The sequence below is a fragment of the Rutidosis leptorrhynchoides genome, chromosome 10 (assembly GCF_046630445.1).
Source record: "Rutidosis leptorrhynchoides isolate AG116_Rl617_1_P2 chromosome 10, CSIRO_AGI_Rlap_v1, whole genome shotgun sequence".
Classification (NCBI taxonomy): domain Eukaryota; kingdom Viridiplantae; phylum Streptophyta; class Magnoliopsida; order Asterales; family Asteraceae; genus Rutidosis; species Rutidosis leptorrhynchoides.
Genome location: NC_092342.1, coordinates 28476174 through 28483007, shown reverse-complemented (window position 1 = coordinate 28483007; position 6834 = coordinate 28476174). Strand labels below are relative to the sequence as shown.

At 30.9% G+C, this 6834-nt stretch overlaps 1 pseudogene; it reads left to right on the top strand.

Annotated features, from left to right (window-relative positions):
- The first annotated feature begins 850 nt into the window (after positions 1-850).
- Positions 851-1829, top strand: LOC139870157 (cytosolic sulfotransferase 16-like; annotated as a pseudogene).
- The last annotated feature ends 5005 nt before the right edge of the window (positions 1830-6834 follow it).

Below are 6834 nucleotides of genomic sequence, written 5' to 3'. Positions count from 1 at the left end.
CCATAACTACATTCCTATAAAAATGGAAAAGATAAACTAAAACAAGCCAAATCAACTATTAATTAGGAAGTCAACTCTGGAGATAAAATCAAATCTTCAAAACAAATCTTCTTAAATAACAAGCATATCTCCAGAATATTCTTTGACTTTGGCTTCAAGAAATCATTATACGTTTACTTCAACAATTCCAGAGTCTGCAACTTCAGACTCTAAATCTCCAGACTCTAAAATCTGCAAAACACTTTTGACTCATCAGATTATTATCTCTATTTTCCCAACATAAACATCAACTTTCAATATGCTAAACTTTCATGAGTCATATACAGGTTCTGATAAAGATGTGTTGCTTAAATCACATATACAGATTCTATAAATTACCTATCTCATATGAGTTGGCATTGAATTAATTACTTATATCTCATATATAGATAGATATAGATTGTGATTTAGACGTGTTGCGTAATCACACATGTAGATTCTATAAATTACATATCTCATATGAGTTGGCATTGAGTTATTTAACAACCTATGAAATTCATTTATAGATTGTGATTAAGATGTGTTACCTATTCACATAACAGTTTATCTTAAGTTACAGTTTCTATATAAGGTAACTTTCTTTTTTTTTTCTTTTTCGGAAAAAAACAAAAGCGTATATTAACAAATGATCTTTCAAAAAGAAAGAAACTATCACAAAGAGATACAATACAAACATTTACCCCTGCAAGTCTCGCGATTAGAAAGGGACCAAAACCTAAAACCGAAAATCCTAGAGGCTATATAAGGTAGATTTCTAAGAGCTCATATACACTGCACCATCATTTCGAATAATTTGATCATCATCATGTTCATGTCAACAGTGACTAAAGATGATGATCAGGAAAAAACCTACAAAAAACATGCACAACTCATCGCCGAGCTTCCAAAAACGGTTGGTTGGTCAGTAAATGAATTGTATTTATACCAAGGATTCTGGTTGCCTAAAGGTATCTTATTAGGAGCCATGTTCTTGCAAGACCACTTTGAGCCACGGTCAACCGATATCATCTTATCTTCCTTGGTGAAAAGTGGCACAACTTGGCTTAGATCACTCATGTTTTCCAGATTTACTTACGATTTCAATGACCACCCTTTGCTTCAACAAGGACCTCATGAAGTATTTCCTTATTTGGATTTCTCATTTAGCAACATGGAAGACCGTCCTTCCCCTCGCCTATTTGCCACACATCTTTCACATACCATGCTCCCTTCATCGACCACTAACCCTACTTCACGATGTAAGTTCGTTTATGTTTGTTGGGATCCAAAAGATGTGATGGTGTCCATGTTTTATTTCTACAAAAATCTTAGACCCAAAGAACTACCCCCCCCTTACGTTTGCTCGGGCGTTTGAAATGTTTTGTGATGGTGTTTCGGAGTATGGCCCGTATTAGGATCACATGTTAGGGTACTGGAAAGCGAGTCTAGATTCTCCGGATAAGATATTATTTTTGAAGTATGAGGAGATTATGAGGGAACCCGAGGTTAACGTGAAGCGGTTGGCTGAGTTTATGGGAGTGCCATTTTCGGTTGATGAAGAGGAAAATGGAGTGATTGAAAATATTGTGAAATTGTGTAGTTTTGAGCATTTGACAAACTTAGAGGTAAACAAGACCGGTACTCGTCGATTAAGAACAGGGTATGTGATGGAGAACAAGTTGTATTTTCGACTTGGTAAAGTTGGAGATTCGGATAATCACTTAACTTGGGAGATGCGACAGCGAATCGATGGTATCACTGAAGAGGAGTTCAAAGGCTCGGGTTTGACACATGGTGCATGTTTGAACTAAGGCGTGTTAATTTACTTTATTTTAATGGTCTTTTTCTATAGAGCTACTAATACAAACTATTTGATTATGAAGTGTTAATTTTCTTTGTTTCTGGTGTACACGGCCTACTCGGATTAAACCGTTAGCGTTTCAAAACATTAGCCTGGCTACCACAAGATTTAAACATTAAACATCTAGCAAGGATCTCAGGGTGAGGGCCTGGGCTCATATAATAATATGAATAGTCACTAAATTTAATTAAGAGGTTAACTAAGAAGAAATAAGAAACAACACTACACCTCATACATGTTGGGTGTAAACTCATATCCGACTTCCGAATTAAAAAAAAAAAAAATAATGTTTGTATATAAGCTCACGGGCTACTCCTATTAGCAATTACAAATTGGCGTTAATGTAGTAAAATCAAAGTAGGTTTATATGTTGGACATCATGATATTTATATAACACTTAATACAATAAAAAGAAAACACACCTAAGAGGACTCTTAGTGGGAACTTGAAGTAGATAAATCAGATGTTAGTAGTATGAATGAATACCTGGCTAACACCGCTCGACTGCTTAGTGGAAGCTTGACTATGAATCAACAAAGTAATATGGCGACAACAAAGAGGACATTTACATGGCTGCAGACCTTCAGTGCTGAACCATAGTTACCCCTATGAATAAACCCGTGAAGGTTACTGTTCACGGGGACAATGTAGTAATTAAACATTCTCCACAATTAGTATAAAGAGCAGTGAAGGTTACTGTTCACAGAGGCAATGTAGTAATTAAACATTCTCCACAATTAGTATAAAGAGTAATAATTTCCTAACAAAGAAGAGAAACATACATATTGGTTAATTAGGTGACAATTCTGAGTACTCTAAACTTACTTTAACTATAGGTGACAATTTTGACTCAATTAGAGATAATGGGTAGATTTGGGAGTGTTTACCTCATATGTGTAAAATTCAAAAATTTATCAAGAAGTGGAACAGGTTAAACTGGTTTAAGAGCAGCTCAAAGTATACTTTCAATATAAACAACCTCCTAAAGTTGTATTCATATATTAATATATGTAATGTATTACTCATATTGTAAACTAATTTTAAGAAAGTGAACAAAAATGTGTTCAATATCAACCCGGCCCGTTTAAATTCCAACTCATACTGAAATACAACAAGTTTCTGTTAGAATAAAAGATGTCAGTCAACAAAAGTCAAATTACATATTTAGGTAATTTGACTTTAGGATCAGAAGTATTTGACTTCATCATCTCCCAATTTAGAAGTTCACGTAACTGATTCAATGCAAACAAGTAAACGGCTAACAGCCGGCTGCCAATATCAGCTTTTCCCTTTTATGCTATGGTGGTTCCAAAAGTCTTAGTGGAGCTTAACCATATTTAGAAATAGCTGTTGTAATACTTGTGTATAAAACCAACACTTAGCAGTTGTAAATGTTAATAACACAGTTGTATCAATTCAAAGCTTTATCAAAAACTGATCAATACAAATCATTTTACAATCTTTAATTATCTTGTTGACATGGTATCAGAGCTTTAAGGTGTAGATCCATGATCATTACAACCTTCTTGTCTCAATCATTTACCAATTAAAGGGTTGCCATGTCTTTCGACGGTAACCCAGTTTTTTCGAGCTCAAAATTACAAGAACAAGGGGAGAGCTTCTTGAATATTGCTTCCATGCCACAAAATGACGGTAGCAAGATAAGAAACACTTACCTGAATGTTCTCTGTCAAAAGCCACTTACTTCCATTACCAAAACAGAACCCATCACTGCAAAACACCATCGACTATGTCACAACACACTATAATTCAGTGTTTCAAATTCATCGATTATCCCAAGTGGTGGAATAAGCAGAAGCATGATAGAAGGGTGATGATAGTAGCAGAGGCTACCGGCGGCAACCATCAGGTCACCTGCAACGGCAGCACAGGGCATAGCAATCGATCAACCCTAAAAACGACAAGAGGTAACTCAAATCCTGTTTTATCTCAAAAATTGACAAATTGGGTGAAGGTAAAACCTTCAAACCCTAAATTTCCCTCACATCAATCGATCAAATTGATTAGGATAAATCCTAATCACCGTAAACTGACTGAAGTACAAGGAACCAATTATAATCGATTCCATTGCTTGCAAGAAGAAGGGTTAAACCCTAATTCTGAAACTGATCATACCTTTGATAAGGAAGGAAAAAACGAACAGGGAAAGAAAAAGGGTAAACTCAGGAACCCTAATTTGATGGGTGAGTTGTCTGTGAGAAAAGAAAAAGGGGAAGGGTTCTCTTATCCCTTACCCGAACCCAATAACAATATAAAATGCTGGTGGACTCGTGAAAATAAGCTGGCCCAAAAAGAAAAAGGGGAAATGGGGCCTCTTAAATGGGATTCGGCCCAAACAGACAATACTATAACCAGGCCCAAAAATCCTTATTTTGTAGCCATCAAATGAAGACATGCCCAAATATTTTAAAAATTCATAAAAATAATAAATTTTCTGGCAAAAATATAAAATCTAATTTTGACACAAAAGATTGTCAAGGAAAGGCTAATGTTGTTACGAGTGAAATTAAAAATAATGATTGGATTTTTGATTATGGTGCTACTCACACCATGACTTTTGAAAAATTGGATTTTTGTTCTAAATCAAAACCACGGGTTAATAAAATACAAACGGCTAACGGAGGGATTGTACAAGTGGAAGGGGGTGGGAGAATTGAAATTACTCCGACTATGAAATTGTCTAATTGCTTATATATTCCAACCCTGTCCCATAAATTATTGTCTGTTGTGACGACCCGGAAATTTCTGACCAAATTTAAACATTATCTTTATATGATTTCAACACGATAAACAAAGTCAGTAATGTTGAGACTCAATATTTTTGGAACTGTTTTAGAATATTCATTTAACCATTGACTACTCTCGATGATTCACGAACTATTGTCTGTAAATAAATATGTAAATATATTTATATAAATATAAATATAAGAGTTTATATAATACTTTGCATAAATAAAATACACTTTAATTAATTAGAATTTAAAAATATAAAATAATAAAAAGAATAATTATGTACAATTAAAAAGATTATATATATATATATATATATATATATATATATATATATATATATATATATATATATATATATATATAATCGTGTACATGATATTATTGTGAATCTATATTTATACATATGATTTCTATTAATAATTATTATTATATTGTATTATATATATATATATATATATAAATATTCAATACCTAATAAATGTTGACATAAGATATATAATATAATTATTAAATATTACATAGTTAATAAGATATAATTTTTACATATTGAATTTATTTACAATGTTAAAAATGTAATTGCTATATTAGTATTACTTTCATTAAAATAAATATTAAAATTTATGTTTGTATTAATAATATTATTATATAAATATGAAGTTTGATATATATAAATTGTTATGTTATTATTACTAATATTATTATGATCATTAATATTATTATAACTAGTATTATTATTAGTGTCACTAATATTATTATTATTATTATTATTATTATTATTATTATTATTATTATTATTATTATTATTATTATTATTATTATTATTATTATTTATTGTTATTATGGTTAATATGTTAGTTATTATTATTAACTATATGATTAGTATCATTATCATCATTAATATAACTTATGATATGATTATTATTAGTATTATCATTTAAAGAAAATTAGTAGTATGATCACTACAAATATTATTATTACTAGTATTATTGTTGTATTATTACTATTACTAGTAGTATTAGTAAGTAGAATAATTATTGATATTCTCATTAATAATAAAATTGTCATTGTTATTATTATGATTTTGAGTATGTTAATAACATTGATATTGCAAAATTTATAATAAAAGTTAATATGGTAAAATTATGGAAAATAATTATGAATTATATGTGTGAGGACCCGTCCTAATCCACCTGGACGAAGTCATCAACATTTGGTCCCATTGCGAGGTACTGTCCTAAATATGCAGGAATGACTCCAAGTAATATGCGCAAATGCACAGCGGAAGACTTCTTTCATACCTGAGAATAAACATGCTTAAAAGTGTCAACCAAAAGGTTGGTGAGTTCATAGGTTTATCGTAACAATCATTTCAATATGTTAATAGACCACAAGATTTCATAATCATAAACATAATACACTCGCAAGTGTATGTAAAGCATTCTAAGTGGTTGAGCACTTGATAACCATACTTAACATTTAATCAACATCGCATATTCCCTTTATTATGAAATCTCACTACACCGTACCAAGTGTAGTCACCAAAACGAAGTACTGTGTAACCGTTGAATACTGGTCGTCCAGTCCGGTTGGGGTTGTCAGGCCCGATAGATCTATCAACAGGATTCGCGTTTACAATAACACATGTAAATAGTAGTTACCAAGCTACAGGGAAATATGCCAGTGGTACAACTCAACGTAGAATATATTTTTAAGTACTTGTGTCTATTTCATAAATATTTATAAAAGCAGCGCATGTATTCTCAGCCCAAAAATATATATTGCAAAAGCAATTAAAAAGGGAGCAAATGAAACTCACCATACTATATTTTGTAGTAAAAATACATATGACGTCATTGAACAAATGTAGGATTGGTCTCGGATTCACGAACCTATATTCAGTTATGTATATTAACACATGTTACGGTAATCAAACAATTTTATATATTATTAGAGATTAATTTGTTATTTAAATTAGGTTTTTCATTAATAACCTTATTAATTATATTTATTAATATTTATTATAAAAGTATTAATATAGTTATGTTATGTGTGATAAATATAGTTTTATATAACTAATAGTTATTTGATAAAATAATATTGATAATGATAATAAATAAGAGTTGTTTTATTTTACCATAATAATAATAATAGTTATTATGATAGTGATATTGATAATATAAAAATAATAATATTAATGTCAA